The 26,362-nt window shown below is 36.0% G+C and overlaps 1 pseudogene across 1 annotated transcript; it reads left to right on the top strand.

Moving 5' to 3' along the window:
* Positions 1 to 986: 986 nt before the first annotated feature.
* On the top strand, positions 987 to 6,511 carry LOC308273154 (ubiquitin-ribosomal protein eS31 fusion protein-like; annotated as a pseudogene). Its single transcript has 3 exons — positions 987 to 1,377; positions 1,839 to 1,903; positions 6,405 to 6,511. The product of its transcript is annotated as a ubiquitin-ribosomal protein eS31 fusion protein-like (transcript).
* The last annotated feature ends 19,851 nt before the right edge of the window (positions 6,512 to 26,362 follow it).

Genomic DNA, 26,362 nt, shown 5'->3' with positions numbered 1-26,362 from the left:
GATTTATTGAGATATATATATGTATGCCCCAGCACAGGCCTTATTATAAAGGGATAACAAATAGACACAGTACACTCACACAAAGAGGAAGAGGATACTAAGACAACTGAAATACAAATATGAGAATTCTCAAAACAAAATGAAGACCAAGAAACATAAACTCTCACAACTTAATAAAAAGGGAGATTACCAGTACTAAGCTGCAGAAAATGCCAGAAGGAGAATTCAGAGTTTTAATTTTTAATACAAAGTCCTCATAAGTTAAATTACAGAAATTGTACAGAAAATAAAAGAGCATATCAATAGAGAAATTGAGAATAGACCACACAGAAAATAGAGTCTGACTCTATTTTCCAAATAAAATATAAAATAGGTCTGGGGATGTAGCCTGAAGATAGAAGGGTTCCATCCCCAGTATCACCAAAAAAAAAAAAAAAAGTGTCCACAATGTCAACAAGATAGAGAAGACAATATAAAATTACCAAAACATCCAAGAAATATAGAATAATATAAAATAATCATATTGATAATATACATAAACAAAGAGCATTATAAACCTCTCCAGAGAAGTATTACCAAACATAGGAAAAGAGCTGAACATCTGCATACAGGAAATATTCAGAATACCAATAAGAAAAGAACAAAGAAGAAATTGATGCTACCTAAGAATTAAAATGACTCATATAAAGGCCAACAAAAGACTATTTTGTATAAAAAAATAATGGTTGTTTTTCAGGGGAAAAACAATAATAATTACTTCATACCTCTCTACCTAAGTTATGAAAGCAAAGAGGGACTAGAGTGATATACCCCAAGCCCTGAAAGAAAATGATTTCCAACCAAGACTGTTATATCCACCAAAGATATCATTCAAAATTGGTGGAGAGTGCTCCGGGGCAGCCTCCGGCTTGTGCAGCCCTTGCCTGGCTCTCCAGGTCTAACCCATCTCTTCCTTTCCCTCGACTTCAGGTGGAACCGCCACCAAGATGCAGATCTTCATGAAAACCCTCACAGGAAAGACCATCACACTCCAGGTTGAACCTTCAGATACTATAGAAAATGTAAAGACCAAGATCCAGTATAAGAAAGGAATAACTCCTGATCAGCAAATATTGATATTTGCTGGTAAGCAACTGGAAGATGGATGAACTTTATCTGACTACAACATCCAAAAGGAGTCCACCCTTTATCTTGTGTTGAGGCTTCATGGTGGTGCTAAGGAAGAAGTCTTACACCACTCCCAAGAAGAATAAGCATAAGAGAAAGAAGGTTAAGTTGGCTGTCCTAAAATACTATATGGTGGATAAAAATGATAAAATTAGTCATCTTTATTGGGAGTGCCCACCAGATGAATGTGGTGCTGGAGTTTTTATGGATGTTGGAGATTCCTCTCCGGGACTTGGGAGAGAGAGAGAGACCTGAAATGATGGACACGGACAATTGCCTCTCATGCAACTGACAAATTTATTCTTTAAAACCAGGGGGGTTTTTTTATACCCTTTTCCAGCTAGGTTAATTAGCATGTCCTCATGGGGAAAAGCAAACACCAAAATACAATGGGGGATATTAGGCATAGGGTAGTTGTCATAAATCACTAACATACAATTATCAAAGGAAACTAACAAACATGGGGGATGGCAGAGAGACCTAGTAAAGGATTACTAAAAATGTGATTAAGATCACCCCTGCTTTCACTGGTGGGCCTTAGAAGGCAAATATTGGAGAGGACAGGAGTCAAACACAGAGTTTTGGAGGATTCGCCTTTTGTAGAATCTCCTTTAACTATATCAGAACCTTTCATTCCTTGGGCTTTATCCATGTCCTCCATCAATGGCTAGCCACTTTGTCAGACATTATTGTGGCAAGTGCTGCCTGACTCACTGCTTCAGCGAGCCAAAGACAAGTAATTATGTATGAGTTAATAAAAGACATGAGTTTAAAAAATTGATGGAGAAATCAAAACTTTCCAAGACAAGCAGAAATGGTAAAAACAAATAATGACTACTAAGCCAAGAGAAGATAAAATACTTTAAAAAATACACAAAGAAAAAAAATGAATACCAGAACAAAATATGAGGTAAATAACATCAGATGGAAAAGTAAGCAATGGGGAAATAACACTATATTAAGCAGAAAATAAGCTCTCAGCAACTCAGTGAAACCCTGTTTCCAAATAAAATGTCAAATAGCTCTGGGGGTGTAGCCCAGAGGTAGAAGGTCCCTAAGTTCCATCCCCAGTATCATAAAAAAAATAAAAGTGAAAGAATGCAAAAAGATATATCATGCAAATGGAAACCCAAAACAAGCAGGGGTAGCAAAGTTCATATCTGGCAAAGCCAAAACTTATAAGAAGAAATAAAGTGGGTCATTTTTTACTAATAATGGGCACAATCCAACAAGAAGGTATAATGACAGTAAGTATTTATACCCCAAATTTATAAAACCAACTCTTTGGGACACTATGTCTCAAATAGGCCCAAATACAATAATATTAGGACATTTCAAAATACCATTCACACTACTAGATTTTAAGGCTCACCTAAATTCAAGCTGTCCACCAGGGGACATTAATGTCTGGAGGTCCAAGAAGAGAATCTCTTCCCTGGCCTTCTCTCTTCTTCAAATGCCATCACATTCAGTGGAATGTGGCCTGTTCCTCATTCTCAAAGACAGCAATGTTGGACCTCATCTCTGTGATCCTTCTTCTGAATCTACTTTAGTCAGCTAAAGCTCCTTTCATCACAGCTGAAAGAAAGATGTTTACTTTTAAACCCAACCTCATATCATTAGATTGGAACCATCTTGACATTCCAGCCTGCTCTCCCTATCTCAATATCCTTAATCTTAATAACATCTGCAAAATATATTTTTATATAAAGTGAGAATTTCACAGATTCTGGGGATTAAAATATGAACAAATAGTGGTGGCTGCCACTGCAACCTTAGCAAAGTTAAATAAAATTTTCTGAGCCTCAGTTTTATCATCTGTTAAAATTTACCTATATCTAACACAGATTCAGGCAAATGTAGGTATTTGTAAATATTTATTAAATGAAAGAACAAATGTGTACATTATATGATTGAGAGATACAGGCAGAACCCCCACCATCAAGAACATCCCCAGGCAGGGTACAAAAATGGCACATTGATAATTCCACTTTGGTTCTTGTGGCCTTCTTCTTAGACACCCATAATTTCTACTCATTTTATATTATTCATATCAAATCTTATCTTCATGCCTAACATGTACCTGGAATGTGCCTGGTGAGTGAGCAGAATTAGCAGTAAACATATATAAGTAGGCACAATATTCACCTTTCAGTCACAATTAGCTTCCATAGGCCAGAGGTGTAGCAGTACCACAATGGTAGAGGCTTGCCCAATAGTTAACTTCTACATAGAGTTCTGCACACTGGCTCTGTATTTGCATCTTTTACCTCCCAAATATTGACAGCCTTCAGAATCCTCAGTTAAGATTCATCTCTCTAATATACAAAAAAATTATTCTTAAACCACTACCCTCTAGAACACTTCTGCACCAATTTAGACACTATAATTTATCTATACAGCCTAATGTCTTATGATTAATTCAACTTTCTATTCCAATAAAATAAAATTCAAACAGTGCTGGCATTGGGTGATAAAGCTTCTTATATTTAAGGAAAATATTTCATTGACAGTTTGACATATTAGTATATTTTATTCCCTAATTATATTAGATAAAATTTAGAAGACTTCCACATCAAGGGCAAGGCGCTGTTGGAAATCAGAGTTTAAACTGAGCCAAAATGCACTTCCTGTTATGACAGGGTGAGCTGGCAACACAGCTTCAAACCACTAAGTGTTAAGATGTTCTTACAGCTTTTCTTTCTAAAAAAGTCAAAGCATTATTCCAAGGATTAAAATTATATTTCATATCTGAAATTTTTGTTTTTAAAAACAATATAGAGCTTGGCATGGTGGCACACACTTGTAATCCCTGTGCTTGGGAGGTGGAGACAGGAGGATTGCACAAGTTCGAAGCCAGCAGCGCTGGTTTAAGAGACCCTGTTTCCAAATAAAAAAGTATAAAAATAGGTTTGGGAGTGTAGCCCAGAGGTAGAATGGTTTCCAGGAACCTCAGTACCACCAAAAAAAAAACACAATAAAAACAATATAGAAATAGTTCACTTGGAAAGAAACACACCTGTCATATGCACATGTATGAATATCACTTTGAGTTTCACTATGATGAATAATTACATCAAAAAGGTAAAGGCATAAAAAACAAAATAGTTTTTCTGGAGTTGAAAATGGTATAGATAGACTTATTTAGCTATTATATCTGATGTTAGACAAAGGAAGGATACCTCTAATTAATGGTATGAAAGATGTGCAGGATGAGCCAGTGTATCATATAGAATGTTCAAGGAATTTGTTTTGTGTTTGTTTGCTTGCTTGCTTGCTTGCCTGCTCTGTGACGAAATTGAACTGAGAGGTATTCTACTTATTTTAAAACAGGATCTAAGTTACTGAGGGTCTTTCCAAGTTGCTAAGCCTAGCCACAAACCTGAGATCCTTCTGTCTTAGCCTTCCAAGTACTGGTAGTAATGTGTGCCACCATATCTGACTTGCTCAAAAAATTTGAACTTCATCTGAACTCTTTGTTGCTAAAAATGTGTTCATTTCTTTTTATTTCTTATTGAGTCCCTTCATTTTATTATTATAATTTGTGAGGACTCTATGCAAGTGTGAACTAACATGATTGTGCTCTGGAAAACCCAAACTATAAATGAAAGTTGTTAGATAACAGAACTGCATTCTTCCTCAAACCAATATGAATGGAACACAAGAGTTACCACTGGTAAAATACTTATAAATGTGCTTTTAATGGATACGTTTACTTTGTTTTGTTTGGGAGAAGGGAGGTTTTCTTTGGAAATTTAAATAAGCCTCACTGAAATGTCTAGAAACTTAGCACTACAAATAAGACAACAAAATACATTAAAGCTAGAAGACAAGTGGGGAAGGAGGGTGGAGAAGTCTGCCAGGAAGGTTGGGAATGAGAGTAGAGGAGAATGTTCCAGTCAGAAAAAATATCACATGTTAGATGTCAAAAGTAAAAGGATGATTCAATGAAGTAAACAATTCAAATAATGTTATGCTCAAATATAAAATTATCAATACCAGTCTCAATAACATGTATGAGGAGAAGGGAGCAGGGTGAGGTCAGAGAAAGGCACACCATGTGCAGCTTGCATGAAAATTTATATCACTCTGAACCTCAGTATGATGAATAATTACAGTGCATCAACAAAAATATAAAAGGAAGAGGAAGAGGAGGAGGAGGAGGGGGCACAAAAGGAGTTCAGAAAGGTCAAACTGTAGACAGGTCAAAGATAAGAGAGAAAAGCATGTGTTAGATAGTTTTATGGTTTTTTAAACTCTAGTCAAGAATTTTGATTTGGGAGTATAGCTTACTGGTAGAACATATCTTAGCATGCATGAGGCCCTAGGTTAAATCTACAGCACAAAAAAATAAAATAAAATAACTTGGATTTAATCTATATAACAAAGAAAACTGAAGGACATTATACAGAGAGACATGGCCTGATTAGGTTCATCATTATGCTGTTACTTACTATAAAAACAAATTAGATTTAATATAATAATAACCTAACTATAGTCATCTCTTTAGGAGAAACTGACTGGGCCTGCATTTCCACCTACAACCCAACCCCAAGTTATAAGGCATTTTTCCTTTTCAGCTGGGTTTTTGAGAGTGTTCGGTCTCATTGGGAGAACCAGGTCACAAGGCAGCTAACTTCACAGTGATATGAGTTGCCAGTTGTTTCCAAGGCTCTCTTCATAGTATCTGTATGGAACTAGTTTTAAAAGCACAGCTTATAAGAATAATCATTTTACTGTTTCCTTCATGATGCCAATTTGTTTGACTAATGTGATATTGTTGGTGCTTTTATTTCCTTTTTATTTAATGTTTTGTAAGTATTTTTTAAAGTTTGAATTTCTAAAAAATTAAAATAATATGTGATTTTTAGTAGTGAGCATATTCTGAAGTGTAAAGAACATAGTAGTTATGGAAGAAGTTAGCAAGAGCAAGACAACATCACAACACAGACACATGGCCAACTAAGTAAAGCAGAGAAAACTATTGGATAGTGTATACTAAGATAACCAGTGTTACTCTAAGGATAACTGGAACTACTGGAACTATTGCACTGCTGTATTATAATTTGTCGTCCTAGTATAAAATTATGTCCATTTGGGGTTTGAGTGATGCATAGAAATATCTTTTCCTTAACAATAACAATTATATCTGTTTACTTTTAGATTGTACACATTACTTTAGGGAACTCATATGAAGTGAGAAAGGCAGATGGTAAAAGTACATGTGCCTTTGCCAGAGTTTCTCAACATCAGCACTGCTGACAATCTGGACTGGACAGTTGTCATTGGGACTGGCCTGTGCATTATAAGATGTTTAGCAGTGTCCCAGATCTCTACCCAATAGATGCCATTAGCACATCTACTCTAGTTGTGGCAGTCAAAAATGTCTTTGGAGTTAGGCATGGTGGCACATGCATATAATCCCAGTAGTTAGGAGGCTGAGACAAGAGGACCACAGGTTCAAGGCCAATCTTAGCAACTTTGCAAGATACTATTTCAAAATAAAATATGGCTGGAAAAGTGGTTCAAAAGTAAAATGCCCTTGGGTTTAAGCCCCAGTACAAAAGAGGAAAAAAAATTTAGATATTGCCATATGTCACCTGAGCACCACAACCTTTGACTAGACAGACACCTGATATACTATCTGCACAGATAGCTTAGACTGAAGGGAGGTAGGGATGAAGCAGAGTGAGGTGAGAGGAGCAGCATTTGACATGGAAAAGATTCTGTATTGATGACTGGCAAGAGGTGGGAAAGACTAAATAAAAGGGCAACATTTATTGAGTTAAAGAATAAAAATGATAGGATCTGGCATGGTAATGCATGCCTCTAATCCCAGTACTTGGGAGGCTGAGACAGGAGGATTGCAACTTGGTAAGACCCTGTGTCAAAATAAAAAAATAAAATAGGCCTGAGGATGTATCTCAAAGGTAGAATGCCCTTGAGTTCAATCCCCATTACCACATACACACACAAGTGCATGCATGTGCACACACACACACACACACACACACACACACACACACACATACACACACGCACATGATAGGATTGGGGGTATTGATGAGAAAGTCATAAATTTAAAATCATATTGATTTTGGATTTGAGATTACTAAGATATACAGAAATCTAGAATTTTGTTAAGAATAAAAAAATGAAATCATAATTTTTATATCAAATTTTACTGGCATGACTCCTAGTCTAATTGTGAGGAATTGCTTAGTCATATTCTACCCCTATTTCTCCATCTTTAATCAACCCTCTAATTGTGGGCATTACTGGGAATTTTATTTTTAGCCCATTTATCTATATTCTATTATCCAACCTCAGACTTTAAATATTATTTATTATGTATAATATTGTAACCTCTGCAATTGATTTTTATTACTTCCCTCAGGCAAATACTTTTATAGATGGCCTGTACACATATACCCCTATCTTAGCATACTGGGAAACATTTAAAATATAGAATACATTTTTAAGTTATGACAAGTTTACTTAATATAAAATATTCACAGAATCACAAATTATGTGAATAGACTCCACCTAAGATACCCAGTCTGCAAAGCCCAATTACTTAATTTAAAACAGTTTTTCATTTCTTTTCCACAGCAAGAAACAAGAGATCACTGGGAGGAGACTCTAGCTTTTAAGTCAAACTTTGAATCTCCTTTCATGAATGCCAGTGCATGCATTTACTCTCATAAATGGCTGAACATTCCTTTTTATTTCAGCTTCAGATAAACTATAACATCTCTGTCCTCCTACTTGCCATAATTTCCTTATTCACAATCAATCAAGAAGTTACTGATGAACTTCCAGAAGATGGTGACCGAGAGAAGCAGCACATATCAGTCCTGCTGACACCCAATCTCCATTGCCTTAAAAACACAACTATTACAAAAGCAAAAAAAAGAAACCACTATAACTTTGAAATGAACACAATAAGTAAAAGATGCAGGGGGCAAAAAGCTAGAAGACCAATTAGACAACTGAAAAAAACAGCTTACCTTATGAACATGGGCACAACAATGGCACCATCTTGCCTCACTGCATCCAGCTCTAGAGACTTACAAGAAAACAATCAAGGACTTGAAACAATGATCATTGGGATTGCAACTCATCAGTTCCTTCTGTGCAAACACCAACTACAACTTTCAGCACTGGCAACCAAGCACAACAAGCCCTCTGGAGATCCAAAGCAACTGTAAGTGAACCCACCATCCCTGTGGGAAAATGCCCAGTGTGGCACCCCCAGGGTCTCACAGCCCAGTGAAGGTGGGGATAGATTCTACTGTTGGGCATAACAAAGGTTCACAGACTTGGGTTCTGCATCAGTGAAAAGCATGGAGGGAGACTTATGCTTAATATTATATCTAACTAGTAGAATATCCAGGATCACCACAGACCACCCAATCATGGTGAAAAAGGAGAAGTCAGACCAGACCAGCCCTCTCTGTGGAGAACAGTGACACTTACTGACTTTGGTCCCAAAGGCAACCACCACCTACACAGGCAGGACTCGGGCTCCACATCTATGGAAAGAGTGGAAAGTGACCTACAATTAACACTAGATCCAACCCCATTGATATCGGCCATCTGCAGAGACTGAGAAAGACTAAGAGAACAAAGCTTGTGCAGGAAAAATGGCAGTGGCACTCGGTGTCTGCACAAAGAGAGACTTCAGAGGCCTGGTCTGCTGAATATTTATATAATTGTAGGGTTGCATTATTTTGTTGTTATTTTGGGTTTTTTATATCTTATTTTTTGCATGTGAGTGTGTATGTTTGTTTATTTGCTCACTTCCAAACCCCTCTCCCAAGCATCTTCTCTTATACATAACTACTCTCTTCTCCCCACCCCTTTAATTTTTGTATTTTTCCTCTTCTTTGTCTTATATTAAATCCAATTCATATCACCATATTAAATAAAGAACATTGGTTACTAGAATACTACTACATATTTACTATCTCTAAACTCTACTAGCTTACCAAACTCATAATCTAATTCTATTCAATCCTATCTGTGGTTTACCCTATTCTTTCATTTACAACCTCACTTTCCTCCTCACTCAACATTTACTGTTGAATACAACACAATTGGCCCTTGGATTTACCAGCTGACACCTAAAAACTGAGAAATCTAACAAAAGCAACAGACAAACTTCTGAAATCTGTCTGAAATCATCAAAAAGAGAAATAACAAGGAAGCAAAGAGCACCCACAACCCCACAATAACAGAACCTGACAACATAGAATTGCAGAGATTGCCAGGATAAATCAGGAATGTAACTGTAGAAATAATATAGGACTTCTGAAAAGAATTTAGAGAGAGTCTGAAAGAAATAAAGAATACAGTCATTAAAGTTAAGGCATTCATTCAAACCATAAAAAATTGATTAGACCACATGGAGAATAGATTCTTGCTTTTAGAAGAGTATCACTCCAAATATGAATACATAGTATATAATTCAGAAAAAAACAATTTGACAGTATGAATTGAACATCACAAAGATATAGGCACATTTTAAAGACCTAATCTAAGACTAATAGGCATAGAAGAGGAAAGAGGAGGTGAAATCAAAGAGATTGACAATCTTTTCAAAGAAGTAATATCACAAAATTTTCCAAACATAGAACAAGAGGTTGATACACAGGAATAGGACACTTATTGAACCTCCCTTAGACAAGATCAGAGAAAATGTTCACCACACCACATAATAGTCAAAAAGACCAAAAGAGAATCCAAGAGAATTTTAAAGGCAAAAAAAAAGACCAAGTGGCATTCAGAAGAGCAGTTGTGATTTCCCAAACCAAGTCATAAAAGCCAGAAGAGCCTGGAATAACATATTCCAAACTCTTTTTCTTTCTTTTCAGGTCTGGGGATGGAACCCAGGAACATTTGACCTCTGAGATACATCCCCTGTCCCATTTTTCATCCTTTATTTTAAAACAGGGTCTCACTAAGTTGCAGAGGGCCTCACTAAGTAGCTGAGGCTGTCCACGAACTGCAATCATCTGGTCTCAGCTTCCCAAATGCTGGGATTACAACTGTGTGCCACTACACCTGGTAACATATTCCAAACTCTGAAAGTAAACAACTGCAGCCAAAAATTTCCTACCCAGTAAAACTATCTCTCAAATTAGGCAGGGAAATAAAAAATTTTCCAGGACAAACAAAACCTAAAAGGCTATGTATTCCAAATCAGAATTAGAAAGAAATACTCAAAGAGATTACCTGCAAAGAAGAAATAAGTAATACACTCCAGAATCAGAGAAACAAGAATTTCCATTCAACAAACAATTAAGCAAAAAAGATAAAACACTTCCTCAAACATAAGTTAAAACTCAAAATATTAGGAATTAAAAATCATCTCTCAATTATTACAATGAACATAAATGGCATCAACTACCCAATACAGAGGCATAAAGTAACAAAATAAATTAAAACCCAGAATTTATTTGTATGATGCCTGCATGAAACACACCTTACAAATAAAGATAGTAACAAACTAAAGGAAAAGGGATAAATAAAGGTAATCCATGCCAACAGAGCTCAAAGACAAGCAGAAGTAGCAACTATGATATCAGACAAGTTAGACTTTAAGCTCAAGCCTATGAGAAGAGACAAAGCAGGTCATTTTTTTTTACTGGTAAAAGGAAAAATCCAGCAAGGGAAAATAACAATAGTCAACATTTATGATCCAAACATTGGTGCAGCTACTTTCATAAAACAAAATCTTTGTAATATTAAGTCACACATAAGTCCCAATTAAATAATACTGGGAGATTTCAACACCCTTCTCACATCATTATATCAATCATTTGGACAAAAGGCCAATAAAGATGCCTCAGACATAAAGAACACCATTAATTAAATGGGCCTTTCAGATACATAGAGAATAGTCCACCCAACTACAGCATATTTCACATTATTCTCAGCTGCTCACAAAACCTTCTTCAAAATAGATCACATCTTGGGCCACAAAGTGAGCACTGACAACTTTTAAAAATGTGACATACTTCCCAGTGTCATTTTAGATCATAATGGAATGAAACTAGGAAGACCCAGAGATACCACATAATTATGTAGAGACTGAACACCACATGCTGAAAGAAGAATAGGTCACAGAAGAAGTAAGGGGTGAAATCAAGAAATTTCTAGAAACAAAAAAAAAAAATAGAGATACAACATATCAAAACCTATGAAACACTTTGAAGGCAGTATTAAGAGGAAAACTCATAGTACAGAGTGCCCACATAAGAACAGAAAATCACCAGATAAATAACCTAATGACAAACCTCAAAGCCCTGAAAAACAAAAACAGTCTAACCCCAAAGCCAGTAGAAGATGAAAAATTATTAAAATCAGAGCAGAAATCAGTTAAGTACAGAATAAAAAATACAGAAAATCAACAAAACCAAAAGCTGGTTTCTTGAAAAAAATAACACTAGCCAACTTAACCCCCAAAAAGAGAGAACCAACCCAAATTAAAAAGATAAAAAATGAAAAAGGTAATATTACCATATCTCAGCCATAAAGAAAAACACAATTATGTCATTTGCAGAAAAATGGATAAAACTGGAGCTATGTGAGATTACTCAAACACAAAAAAAAAGAACTCGGAACGCATGCTTTTGGGGGAAACTTTCATTCACAAGTATTCCAGATACCACCAGGCTTCAGGCATGGCCGTGCGCAAGACCAGAAAACAACAGCTTTTTGCCTTGCAGCTCTGACCCAATGTCTGCTGTTTCCAACACGGCAGCTCTGAATATGGCCCACAGCAGATGCTGTCCAATAACACCATGGCTTCCTCGGAGGATGTGGGGTTGTAGTACCTCTGGGTGATGAAGTTGTTTTAGTAAATCCATTTTTAAAAAGAAAAAAAAAAAAAGAACTCGGATGCTCTCCCTAATATATGGAAGTTAGGGAGAAAATGGGTCATTAGGAAGAACTCTAAACAAGGAAAGAGATAGTATAGATGAGCAAATAAGGCAACCTAACTGAAGGGATGGAAAGAAATAAAAAAAAAACTCTAATGTACATGATATACGTTAACAAACATTATCAAGTTAAATCACTAAGCCAAATGTGAGAAAAAGAGAAGAGGAGAGAATGGGGCAGTAATTGGGTAAGGGCTCATTGGGTCATATGTGCATGTATGACTCCACCATCTTTTACTCCATTACGATGTATAACTACAATGCACCAATAGAATTCTTTTTCTTTTTTTTTAATTTTTATCAGTTCATTGTATTCATACATCATAATGAGGTTAAAAAAAAATATATATATATATATATATATATATATATATATATATATATATATATATATATATATATGTAGACATACATGCAACATCACCCAGTTAGCCCCTACCCAATCCCCACCCCATTCCCCCCTATCCCTCCTTCTCATTCTTGGCTTAGTGGTTGACTTCTATATGTTTAAGTACAACGTGTGCTTTAAAGAGTTCCCTTCTTCCCCCTCCCATCCCCTCAATTAGGTTGTCTTATTTGCTCCTCTATAGGATTTCCTTTTTTATCTAGCATTCCTCCTATGACCCATTTCTCCTTAGCTTTCACATATTAGGGAAAGCATCCGATGTCTTTTTGTGTGTGTGACTGACTAATCTCATTTAGCACAATGTCCTCTAGTTCCATCCATTTGCCTGTAAATGATGTAATTGTGTTTTTTATGACTGAGCAAAATTCCATTGTGTACATATCCTACAGTTTTGTAATCCATTCATCTGTTGATGGACATCTTGGCTGGTTCCATAGTTTGGCTATGGTGAATTGTGCAGCTATGAACAGATACACATGCATTAGTTTTTTAGTTTGGTTTCCTTTCTTTTGGGTAGAGCCCCAGAAGTGGTATTGCTAGATGAAATGATAAATTTCTTCCCATTCTTCTGAGAATACTCCATACTGTTTTCCAAGTGGTTGTATTAATTTGCAATTCCACCCACCAATAAAAAATTAATAAACTAAAAAATTAAAAAGAAGCCACTGACTGGACAGTACTTGTGTATTATTTACCCTGTTTTCTACATGCAATGCTCATATCATAGAAGAAGTAACTAATACAAAGAGTGAGAAACTTTTTATCTTCATTTCTCCATTGCTTTTATATATTTTTATTGGTGCATGATAGTCTCATATCATAATGTAACTCATGATTCTTTTTATGTATGTGTCAAATGAACAGTTATCATCCCCAGTAATCATCTTCTGTCTCTGTTAGAAGGCAGTGTTAAATTATTGTCTCATCACATGGAGTGTTAGTCTAAAATCCATCTCTCTAGACCTGGCCTCTCTCTGGCATTCCAGCCATTAATTTTCAAATCCCTACCACATGGCTCAGCCTAACACCAACAAATTTCTCCTCACCTCTGATTATTTTTATCTTCTCAACAAATGGCACCAAATTTATGGAGTTGCTTATGCCTCAGAAATTTAACTCATCCCAACTAGAATCACCATACCAAATCCATCTGCTAGTCGAATTGGCTCTACACTGAAAACCTATATAGAATTTGATTCTTTATTCATCATCACCTCTCTAACCCAAGCCACCATCATCATTTACAAGAGCATGATTACAAATTTAAAAGTTAGGAAATGTATCTTTATATAAATAGGTAAAAATACATACCACTCCTAATTAATTGGTCATTAATAAATCCACCCCAGAAACTTGAAACTCTAAAAGGAACACTCCATAGTTTAAATTTCAAGAAGATAAATAACTTTCATTAGATATATTTTTCTAATACTTATCTATACTAATATTTTCAGAAATTCAAATAAATAAAAAGGTAAAAAAATGCAGTTTGAAATATCCACCAAAGCACAGAAGTAAATTCTTTATTTAAAAGAAACGCATCCCTTTTCAGGTCAGTGCATTTAAAGAACTCATCACACTTAAAAGCTAAGAAAACCACCTCTTCACTGCTTACCTGGCTTCTGACCATCAAAGACAACAGAGTGTGCCAAAGCATGTCAAAGCCCCTCTTCCCCTCTGCACTAAGGATACTATAAGCGACATATATTTTTCAAAAGCCAGTCAATAAGTAAGGAGACAAAAAGCACTTGATAAACACTGTTCTTAGAAAGATGCATGCAGTCTTTAACATCATCTGTGTACATCTGTGTATAGAGGCTTAGACAGATGAAATACTCTGCTGAGAGTCACATAGTAAGTTGCCAAAAATAAAATCAATTGCAGAGCTAATTGTAAAGTCCAAATGCAGTGGGCTCCAATGGAAAAGTAATAATTTAGGTATTAACTGCCTACTTAGGGTACTCAAACATCTTTTTTAGAATATGTATCTCATACTAAGAAAAATTATTTATATTTTGAGATAACAACTCATATTTTTAAGAAAAACAAGTATTTTGAGATATTTTTAAGATAAAAATCTCTGATGTTGATGTATACCCAGGATAAAGTCTATTCAAAGTAAACTATTCTTATATGCAGTAGTGGCACTACTTACATATTAAATTATTTAGTTAAGATTTAACTCATAAACAATGTCCATTTCTAATTATTCATTCTAAACAACTCCATAGTAAGCATCTGGATAAATATTTGTAATGTCTTCTTCATGCTCTTTTCCAAAAAACATTATTTTGGGTTTGAGTATCACACAGGAATTCTGGAAACCAGGTAACCCTCTTCAGCTCCATTACTAAATTTCTCCTAACACATGAAGTAGTTCAATTTAAATATCCTGAATACTGAAAAATATTGCTGGGAAATTATGTAGACTCTGTGTGTACTTGTTTAATTAAATTTATAATAACATCTCTTTATTGTTAATGTAAGAACCTACTAAAATTTGCCTAAGTAATTGTTAAATGGGGAAAAGTCACTTATATACATATTTGGTAATTGCATAACTGATTTATTACATACCTTTAAGTTTTTCTTAAATTTTAAAATTCCTGGTCTTTCTCTTACAATAGCATGATTTAAATTCCAGAGGTATTCTGTGCTAGTCATTAAATACAAATAGCAGGGTCACTTTGCAAATGTACAGAGCTTGATATGTAGAGAGCTTGGTCTGAGTAATAGTTTTACTCCTTTAATTCTGTGTGTCTGTGGTGTGTGTGTGTGTGTGTGTGTGTGTGTGTGTGTGTGTGTGTGTACATGAGTGCACAGTGCTGGGATTAATCTCAGGGGCATTCTACCTTTGAAGTATAATTCTAGCTCTTTTTATTTTTATTTTTTGGAAACAAGGTCTCACTAAGTTGATGAGAATTTTGCTCAATGCTTAGGCTGATCTCAAATCTGCAGTCATCCTATGTCAGCCTCCCAAGTACTGAGATTGTGGGCATGCACCTCCATTCTCAGCACAATTTTTAAATTCTAATTACCAATGCCCTTATAAAAATTATGTCAGTGGCTATTCATGACCTACCTGTGTATATTACAGCAGTTGTTCCCTCTAGTGACAAGTTTCTCTATAAAATCTTTAGGTTTAGAATTACAAAATTAAAAGAAATAATAGGTATCATTTATATATACCAACCGCTCATCTTATAAATAAATAATTAACATCAGGAGTATAATTTTCCAAAGGTCATACTATTTATAATTTTGATAATTGATGATAAAATTGGTAAAAATAAGAACCAGGTTGAGCCAAAAAGAATTAGTGCAGCTTTCTAAGAAACTTAAACTTAAAAAATTCTGTACTAATAAAAGCAGTTGGGTGGATTTTACATCTAATTCCATCAGTATATCACCTTGGGCAATTTGTTCAAATTCATGCATTTTAGTTCTTTATTTTGTAAGGTAAGTGATCAAATACTCAAAATATTCAATAACTTTGGACAAGTAGAAAGGTAAAATGCTAAAGTAGAGGCCTAAATCAAACAATAATAGCTAACTTTTTTATTTACTATGCGCCAGATACTAGAATACATTTTCCACATGCACTTTTAATTTTTTTTTATCGGTGCACTGTATTCATACATCATAGTGGGATACAAACTTTTGTAGACATACATGCACACATCGCCCAGTCAGCCCCCACCTGATCCCCACCCCATTCTCTCCCCATCCCTCCCTCCCATGCTTGGCTTAGTGGTTGACATCTAGTATTATAGCAATTTATCCAAAATTAAAAATGATAATCTCACATAACAGTTTCATTTGTCTGATACCAAGCTTTTGATGACTTAAAGATAACATTTCAATATTTCTTTTTGCTTTCTTTCTTACCAGAGAATATATTTTTTTCTATTTTTAGGTGAAACTATCATATATTTATATATTTATTTTTCAGAAAAAAAATCTATCCTAATATGGAATATGGACTCTAGATACCCAAAATGATCTTAAAAAAGAACAAAGCTAGAAGATATATATTTTCTGATTTCAAACCATATAAAGCTACAATAATTGAAACAGTGTAGTACTGTTCTAAAGGCAGATATATAAACCATTGGAGTTAAAAAAAAAAAAAACCTTGAGCTAAATTCTTCCCTATATTGTCAAGTTATTTTTGACAAGGTTTCCAAGAACATTTGGTGGTAGAAATAATAATCTTTTAACTAAATATTGTTTAAAAATAATAATTACATGGAAAAGAATAAAATTGGACCCTTACCTAATCCCATATACAAATATTAACTCAAAATAGATAAAAGACCTAAATATAAATCTTAAGACTATAAACTTTTAGAAGAAAATCTGGGTCATAAAACCTCACAACATTGAAATTGGTAGTGATTTCTTAGATATGATTTCTATGGCACAGGCAACAGAAGAGTATACAAACTCCCCAAAAAATAATAAAATATTGTATATCTAAAGACAATGTAAGCAGAGTTAAAAGTTACTAATAGAATTGGATAAAATATTTCCAAATGCTATACCTGAAGGTATATTAATATTCCAACTAGACATCCTAAAAATTAACAACAATAAAGGCTAACAATACAATTTAGAGATAGGTAAAAGACTAACATAAAAATTGAATCTCCACAGATAACCAATCTTAGTTGTCTGTTGGATGGAAAATCTTGTTTCTCTGGTTCTGGTGTGTGTTACCTATTTCTTCTTTGTGGTTAATCTCGTTGAGTATTATATCTAGCGCTGGTTTTGAAGACTTAAATTCCTTCAGTTTCTGTTTGACATGGAAGCTTCTTATTTTTCCATCTAATTTGATAGAAAGTTTTGCTGGGTAGGAAATTTTTGGCTGGAAGTTGTTTTCTTTCAGAGTTTGGAATATGTTACTCCAAGCCCTTCTGGCTCTCATAACTTGGTTTGGGAAGTCTGGAGTGATTCTACTTGGTTTGCCTCTGAATGTCACTTGGCCCTTTGTTTTTGTTGCCTTTAAGATTCTCTGCTTGGCTTCCACATTGGTCATTTTGACAATTATGTGGCATGGGGATCCTCTTCTCTGATCCTGTCTAAAGGGAGTTCTATAAGTTTCCTGGACCTGTGTATTGACCTCTTGCTCTGTTTGGAAAATTTTCTGCTATTACTTCCTTGAAGAGATTGTTGATCCCTTTGGTATCACTTTCTTTTCTCTCCTCTATTCCAATTATTCTTAGGTTAGCTCTCTTAAAATGGGCCCATATTTCTTCAATGTCAGATTCCTGCTGTTGGATATTTTTTTCTAGATTAGAAACTATGCGTTCATTTTTGGAATGATCATCTTCTAAAAGAGAGATTCTGTTCTCCATGTGGTCTAATCGGTTGTTTGTGCTTTGAATTGAGGCCTTTACTTCATTAATTGCATCTTTTATTTCTTTTTGGCTCTCTCTGTGTTCTTTTCGAAGCACCTCTATTATTTCTACAGTTATTTTCCTGATTTGATCTGCTAGAAATCTCTGAATTTCTGTTTTATCGGGTTCTGATGTTGTGGCGTTGTGGGTATTCATTGCTCCATTGTTATTCCTCTTTCCCATGATTTCAGAAGTTTGTGCCTTCTCTGGGTTCCTCCCTTGGGTCACTATGACTTCACTTAAGGTGCTCTGGATCTTGAGTCTGTGGTATCTCTGACCCCACTACTCCTTTACTGGGTTGTATCAGAATCTCCGACCCAGGGAGTCAATAGAGGCTGCTTTAAACTATGGGGGATTCCAGGTTGCACGTTCTCCTATGGTGTGATATCTCTGCCACCACCACTCCCCCACTGGTCAAGTCCCTTGAAGTACAGTATTGGGATTTCTCCTCTGTGGCCCGCAATTTGACTCACTGTTCTTGAGTATGCAGATGTAGCTATACTGAACTCGGTGAATTCGCTGCTGCTGCTGCCGGTGGCAATATGGCGCCACTGCTATGCCCTCGGCTGTGAGACTGGTGTATTTCTTCTTGGTTTTGAGTTCCACTTTGAGTCCCTGCAGCGTGTGCTGAGCTCAGCCACTGGGAGCTTTAGGTGCTCCCTGCGCCGAAAGATCCCTCCTGGCTGTTCCGCAGCGACTCACCTCGGCTTGCTGTAGCCGTCCGGTGAACTCGCCGCTGCCGCCGGCAGTATGGCACTGCTGCCGCGTCCTCGGGTGTGAGGCCGGTGTATCTCCTCTGTGGCTCTGAGCTCTGTTCTCAGTCCACTTTCTCTCTGGAGCCTGGTGTTTTTTTGTTTCTCTAGTGATGGTGTTTTCTGGCTATGAAAGACACTGATTTTGTGGTAATGGAGATTGGTTGTTAGCGGGGCTCTTAAGCCCCGCTTTTCTCGGTCGCCATCTTCCCAGAAGTCGCACTTTTAAAATTTAAATATCACCACTTTGAGATAGATGTGACTATTAGGTTGACTATAAAGATAAGGAATTGACATTTAGCGAAGTTAAGTAACTCATCCAAGGATTTCACCCACTGAAGCAATAAAATTTGAATTCAGATCATCTATTCCTAAAGCAATGCTTTAAATATAATATTTCCCTTTGAATAACAGATTTTACTGTCACATTTCTAAACTAGTCATTTTTCTGGACTCTTTTTCCACTGAGAACAAACATGCTTCTCTATGCCTTGTGATAAAATCCAATGTTTAGCTCTGTGGGCAGCCATTCACTTCATTTCCATCCCTGCTGACATCTGTAAATTAGCCTCTGGTAATTATCTATGTAGGAAGCAGCAGGCCAAACATAGGACAATGTAACTGTTGGTAAGATTCCAACATGGGAATTTAGAATTCTTGAGTCATAAATCAACCAACCATTGCCCAATGAGAGGATATATTTTCTCAGGCTTTAAAAATAGGCCTAATATTCATAGCTGTGGGCAAATATACCTTCATACACTTCAAACCATAAAATCTTAATCTACAAGAAATAAAAGGGTTTTATACATTGCCTTCAAAGACAAGTTCTCACACTGTTTTACCAGATAGTACAATTTGGGAAAATTTTTCCTTCCTTCAGAATATCTTGTCTATAGTTGAAGAAATCATAGTCTCACACTGGAAATGGAACTCTATTCCATAAATAATTTTAAATAACTCAAAAGTTAAGATTTAGACTCAATAGCAGGAAAATAAATTCCCAAAAGAGGCCTAAAACTTCAGAGTGGTACTTAATTACATCCACACAATGTGAAATATTCATAGTTTTGATATTCTTACTGTTGTTTGTAGTGTTTTAAACATCCAATATAAAGAACACTGTAAAGAGAACACAGCTTACTAAAAACACCCTCACACAACAATGAAGGAGATATTAATCCCAAGAGATGCACAAATCTTAATGTAAAAATATAGTAAAATTAGAATACAATGTAATAAATAATTACCTTCCCAATAACTAACTCCATGAGTACTAGAGTGGAGAAAATACAAGATAAAGAATTTAAAAAGCTGATCATTAAAATAAAAAATTAACTGAAATAAGAACTAAGAAAGAAACTAAGGGAGACAGTATAGGATATAAAAGAATGTTTTATAGTTACATAAAAAGCCCCCTAGAAAGCTAATTTATTAATATCTTGGTTGATATAACTGAGTCATGAGTGTTTTAATTCCAGAAGTAGATTAAATTCTTTGTTATAGATTACCTAGGTGGTACCCAATAGGCCAGTAGGGTGTGGCTGGAGAAGGTCATCCCTGGGGGAACAGCTTTGGAAAAAAATATATATATATAATTTCCTCCTCCCCCAGCTCATTATCTTGCTCTTCCATTATGTGAGCACAGCCTATGTGCTCTCCTCTTCGCTTTCTGTCACCATACCCTGAGATCCACAGTCCCTGGCCTGACATGGACTAAACCTGAAACCATAAGAAAATAAATCATCTTTCCTCCAAGTTATGTGGTCAATTTTTTAGGTTATAAAAAAGTGCTTAAGATGAGCATGGTGATACATGCTTGTAATCCTAGTAGTTGAGAGGTTTAGACAAGAGGATCACAAATTCATGACCAGCCTCAGCTACTTGGTGAGAATTTTCCCAACTAGTGTGACCCTGTAAATAAATAATAAAAACTGAGGTGGGTGTAATTTGGAGATAAAATTCCCCTGGGTTCAATATCCACTACCACAAAAAAAAGAATGTTGATGAATACAAAATGGTTCAATAAAGAGGCAGAAATTCTGGGGGGAAAAAACAAACAGAAATCTTGGAAATGGAATGGGCAATAAGCTAAATTTAAAAACTCAGTTGAAAGTCTTCTTAAAATACAAGATCAGGTGGGAGAAAAAAATTTCTGGCTTGAAGACAATGAACAGAAATACTCAAAGAGTAAAAAAGACAAATCTTTTAAAACTACAATCAGAATGGATAAGAACTCTGTGTTGACATTAAAAGACCTAACTTAAGGCCCATAAGTATTGAATAAGGAGCAGCATACAGGCTATGGGCAATGATTTTTCAGTGAAGTAATAGCAAAAATCTTCCCAGATCTTAGGAATGAGATGAAAACTTAGATAACTATTTACAACCCCAAATAGACAAGACTAGAAATGAATGTCTCCACAATACATTAGAGTTAAAATTCCAAAAAATGTAGAATAAAGACATAATTTTAAAAAGCTGCAGGAGAGAAATGGCAAGTTGCTTATAAAGGCAAATAAAAATAATAGCAGATTCCTCAGCAGAAACACTCAAGGCCAAAAAATAAAAATAAGCAAGAATAAAAATAAGGACTTCCAGAAAGATGGCAATCTTGGGAAGCAGCACATGCCAGTCCTGCTGACACCTGATCTCCATTGCCTCAAAACCAGCATTCAACAAAGCCAGAAAATATTTTCTAGCCAGCAAAACTATCACTTAATTTAGACAGAGAAAACTGGGCATGGTGGCACACGCTTGTAATCCCCGCGCTTGGGAGGCAGAGACAGGAGGATCTCACAGGTTCGAAGCCAATCACACTGGCTTACTCTTACCCTATTTCCAAAAATAAAAAAGTATAAAATAGGTCTGTGAGTGTAGCCCAGAGGTAGACGGGCTTCCAGGAACCCCATGACCACACAAAAAAAATTAGACAGAGAAATAAAATCTTCCACAAAACAGAAGCTGAAGGAATGTGTGTCTTTCAAACCAGCACTAGAGCCGGGTGTGGTGATGCACACTTGTAATCCCATCATTTGGGAAGCTGAGACCAGAGGATCATGGTTCACAGACAGCCTCAGCTACTTAGTGAGACACTATGCAACTCAGTGAGACCCTGTTTTAAAATAAAGAATAAAAAATAGGTCAGAGGAGTGTAGCTCGGAGGTCAAATGCCCCTGGGTTCCATTCCCACACCCAAAAAAAAAAAAAGAAAAGAAAACCAGCACTAGAGAAAATACTAAAAGAGATAAACTGCAAAGAAGAAATAAGTAATACACACCAGAACCAGAGAAACAAGAATTTTTTTCCAGCAAGCAACTGAGCAAAAAACAACAAACACTATTTCAAACAGAGTTAAATCTCAACATGTAAGGAATTAAAAATCATCTCCCAATAATCACACTAAATGTAAATGGCCTCAATTTTCCAATAAAAAGACATAAGTGGCAAAATGGATTAAAAACCAGAATCCATCTTTCTGGGGCCTTCAAGAAACACAACTTAACTTAAGTAAAGATAGTAACAAACTTAAAGGGCTGGAGCAAAGTAATCCATGTCAATGAAAATCAAAGACAAGCTGGAGTAGCAACTATGATATCAGACAAGTTAGACTTCAAGCTCAATTCTATGAAAAGAGACAAAGCAGGTAATTTTTTTTTTTTACTGGTAAAAAAAAAAAAAATCCTGCAAGAGGAAATAACATTAGTCAACATTTATGCGCCAAACATAGGTGTGACTACTTTCATAAAAAAAATCTTTGTGACATTAAGTCACACAAATAAATCCCAATACAATAATACTGGGAGACCGCAACACCCCTCTCACACCATTAGACCGATCTTCTAGACAAAAGGTCAGAAAAAGATGCTTCAGACCTAAAGAACACCATTAATCAAATAGAACATATATAGAATATTCCACCCAACTACAGCAGATTTCACAATTTTTCTCAGCTGCTCATGGAAACTTCACCAAAATCGATCACATCCTTAGCCACAAAGTGAGCACTAGCAAATTTAAATAATGTAACATACTTCCCAGTGTCATTTCAGAACATATTGGAATAAAACTAAAAATCAACTATAGGAAGACCCAGAGAAACCACATAAACATGTGGAGACTGAACACCACATGCTGAAAGAAGAATGGGTCATAGAAGAAGTAAAAGGTAAAATCAAGAAATTTCTATAAACAAACAAAAATAGAAATACAACATATCAAAACCTATGTGACACTTTGAAGGCAATATTAAGAGAAAACTTCATAGCACAGAGTGCCCACATAAGAACAGAAAATCACCAAATAAATAACCTAATGACATACCTCAAAACACTAGGAAAACAAAAATAGTCTAACCCCAAAGTAAGTAGAAGACTGGAAATTATTAAAATCAGAGCAGAAATCAAAGAACTACAGAATAAAAAATCAATAGAGAAAATTAATAAAACCAAAAGCTGGTTTCTCAAAAAAATTAACAAAACAAATAGCCACTAGCCAACTTAATCAAAAAAAAGAAAATCAACCCAAATTATTAAGAAAAAGATGAAAAAGGAGATATCACTACTGATGGTGTAAAATTCCAGATGAATAACAGAAAATACTTTGAAAACTATACTCCAAAAACTGGATAATCTGGAAGAAATTGACAACATTCTAGATGAATACAACCTTCCTAAACTAAGTCAAGAAGATATAGAAAATTTAAATGAACCAATAGCAAGCAGAGATTAAAACAGCAATAAAGAGCTTACCATCAAAGGAAAACCCAGGACCAGATGGTTTCCCAAGTGTATTATTTCTTCTTTGTAGTTAATCTCTATGAGTATTTTGTCTACTGCTTGTTTTGAAGACATAAATTCCTTTAGCTTCTATTTTTTTGTTGAAGCTTATTCCCCCATCTAATTTGAGAGATAGTTTTTCTGGGTAGAACATTTTTGGCTACAAGTTGTTTTCTTTCAGAGTTTGAATATGTCATTTCAGGCCCTTCTAGCTTTCATGACTTGGTTTGGGAAGTCTGGACTGATTCTAATTGATTTGCCTTTGAATGTTACTTTGTCTCTTGTTTTTGTTACCTTTAAGATTTTCTCCTTGGCTTCTACATTGGTCATTTTGACTATTATGTGGCACGGGGAACCTTTTCTCTGATCTTGGCTAAAGGGAGTTCTTTAAGTTTCCTGTACCTGTGTATCAACCTCTTGCTCTATGTTTGGAAATTATTCTGCTACTCTTTGTAGAGATTGTTGATCCCTTTGGTTTCACCTTCTATTTTCCTCTTCTATGCCAATTATTCTTAGGTTAGCTCTCTTAAGATGGGCCCATATCTCTTCTATGTTCAATTTATGCTGTCATATTGGTTTTTTCTAAGTTATAAACTATTCATTCATTTTTGGAGTCATCATCTTCTAGGAGCAAGATTCTATTCTCCATGTGGTCTAATCAATTGTTTATAAGGTTGAATTGATGTCTTTACTTCAATAATTGCCTTCTTTATTTCTTTCAGACTCTTTATAAATTTTTTCAGAAGTCCTGTATTATTTCTACAGTTACATTCTGATTTGATCTTCTGGAGATCTCTGCATTTCTGTGTTGTCAGGTTCTGTTATTGTGTGGTTGTGGGAGCTCATTGCTTTCTTGATGTTCCTCCTTCCCATGATTTCAAAAGTTTGTACCTGTTGATTTTGATAGATTTTGCCCAGTCTCTAGGTGTCAGCAGGTATATTCATGGGCAAGTTGTATTGTATTCAACAGTGAAGGTTGAGTAAGGAGGGAAGTGAAGGAGTAAATGGAAGAATCGGGTAAAGTCTCTGATAGGGTCGAATAGAATGAGAGTATGAGTTTAGTAAGGTAGTATATACTAGAGATTAGAGATAGCAAAAATGTAGTAGTATTCTGGTAACCAATCTAGAGTTTCTGATATAGTGATATAAAGTGGATTTAATACAAGTCAAGGGAGAGATAAAAAAAAGAAAAAGATAGGAAAGGGATAGATAGAAGGGAGTAGGTATGTACAAGGGAAGAAGCTTGGGAGAGGGTTTGAGAAGAGGGTTAAAACAAAACAAAAAAAAACAGCTAGGCATACACTGTCACACACAAAAAAAAGAACAAAAATAAACAACCCCAACAAATTAATGCAACTGTACAAATAAATGACTATTCAGCAGATAGATCCTCTGCAGTCTCTCTTTTTGTAGATACTGAATGCCACTGACACCTTTCCTGCTGTGAGTCTGGTTCTCTGAGTCTTTCTCAGTCTATGCAGATGGTCGGTATCAATGGGGCTGGATTTAGCATTGAGGAAGTTCACCCTTCAAGCTTCCACAGATTTGGAGTCTTTGTCTCTCCCTACTTCTGTTGGTGGCATATGCCTCTGAGACCAAAGTCAGTGTAGGAATCTCTGTTCTCCACAGCTAGGGCTGGGATAGTCTGACTTCTTCCTGTTCACCACAATTGGGAAGTCTGTGGTGTTCACAGAGATTCTACTCATTTGGTTTAATGTTAAGCATAAGTATCCCCCAACACTTTTCACTGATCAGAACCTAAGTCTGTCTGAGTTTCTGATATGCTCAATAGCAGATCCCACTCTCACCTTTTCCAGGTTCTTCTCTGGGTCACGACAACTTCACTTATGGTGTTATTGAGCAGCACTCTAGATCTCTGAAGGATGTGGTCATCTCAGCCACCAACATTCCTTCACTGATTGTATCACAAAGTCTCACACCCATGGAGTTAATCGCAACTGCGCAAGACCCTGGGATTGCCACTCTGGGCATTTTCCAATGGGAAACTGTGACTTGACTCAAGGTGTTATTGAGCACTGCTCTGGGTCTCTGGAAGGTGTAGTGATCTCTGCTGCCACTACTCCTTCACTGGGTTGAACTGCAAGATCTCAGACCCAGGGAGTTTATCAAAGCTGTGCAAGACCCTGGAGGCAGAGCACTGGGAGTTCTCCTGCAAGGACCACAGTTTCAAATGATTCAGTGTGCAGTGGTCGGGATCTCTGGTGGGCATGGTGAGTTCAGCCACCACTGGCAAGATGGTGCCACTGGGATGCCCTCAGCCATGAGGCTGGTGGGTTTCTTTTCTGGTGTTGAGCTTTGATATGGATCCATGGAAGACATGTTGAGCTTGGCTACTGGAAGTTTTAGCAGGTCTTTGCACAGGAAGAACTGATGAATTACAACTGATTGATCTGCAGCTGCTCACTTCAGCTCCTTGTTTTCCTTTTCATCTCTGGAGTCTGATGCTATGAGGCAAGATGGCACCAGCACAGCACCTGTCACCTGAAGGCAGGTGGATTTCTTTTCTGCTCTGGTTGTTCTTCTAGTCTTCTTTTGCTCTGTCCCTTATATTTATAGGTTTTTTCCTTCTACTGATCATATTTTCTGGCTATGTAAAGTTGTTTTTGAAGCAATGGAGATAGAGTGTCATCAGGACTCATAAGCACTGCTTCTCTTGGTCTCCATCTTCCAGCCAATTGATTTTTTACAAAGGGGCAAAAAACACACTAGAAAAAAGATAGTGTCTTCAACAAATGATCTTTGCAAAACTGGTTAATCATATGCAGAAAAATGGAAATAAATTCCACTTTCTCACCCTGCACAAGAGTCAATTCAAGATGAAACAAAGAATTGGAAATCAGACAAGAGACCTTGAAACTACTTCTTGAAGAGAGCATAAGTCAGTTCTTCAACC

This window comes from Muscardinus avellanarius, assembly GCF_963383645.1.
Source record: "Muscardinus avellanarius genome assembly, chromosome: 14".
NCBI lineage: Eukaryota > Metazoa > Chordata > Mammalia > Rodentia > Gliridae > Muscardinus > Muscardinus avellanarius.
Note: the sequence above shows the minus strand (reverse complement) of the source record. Positions and strands in the feature narration are given on the sequence as shown.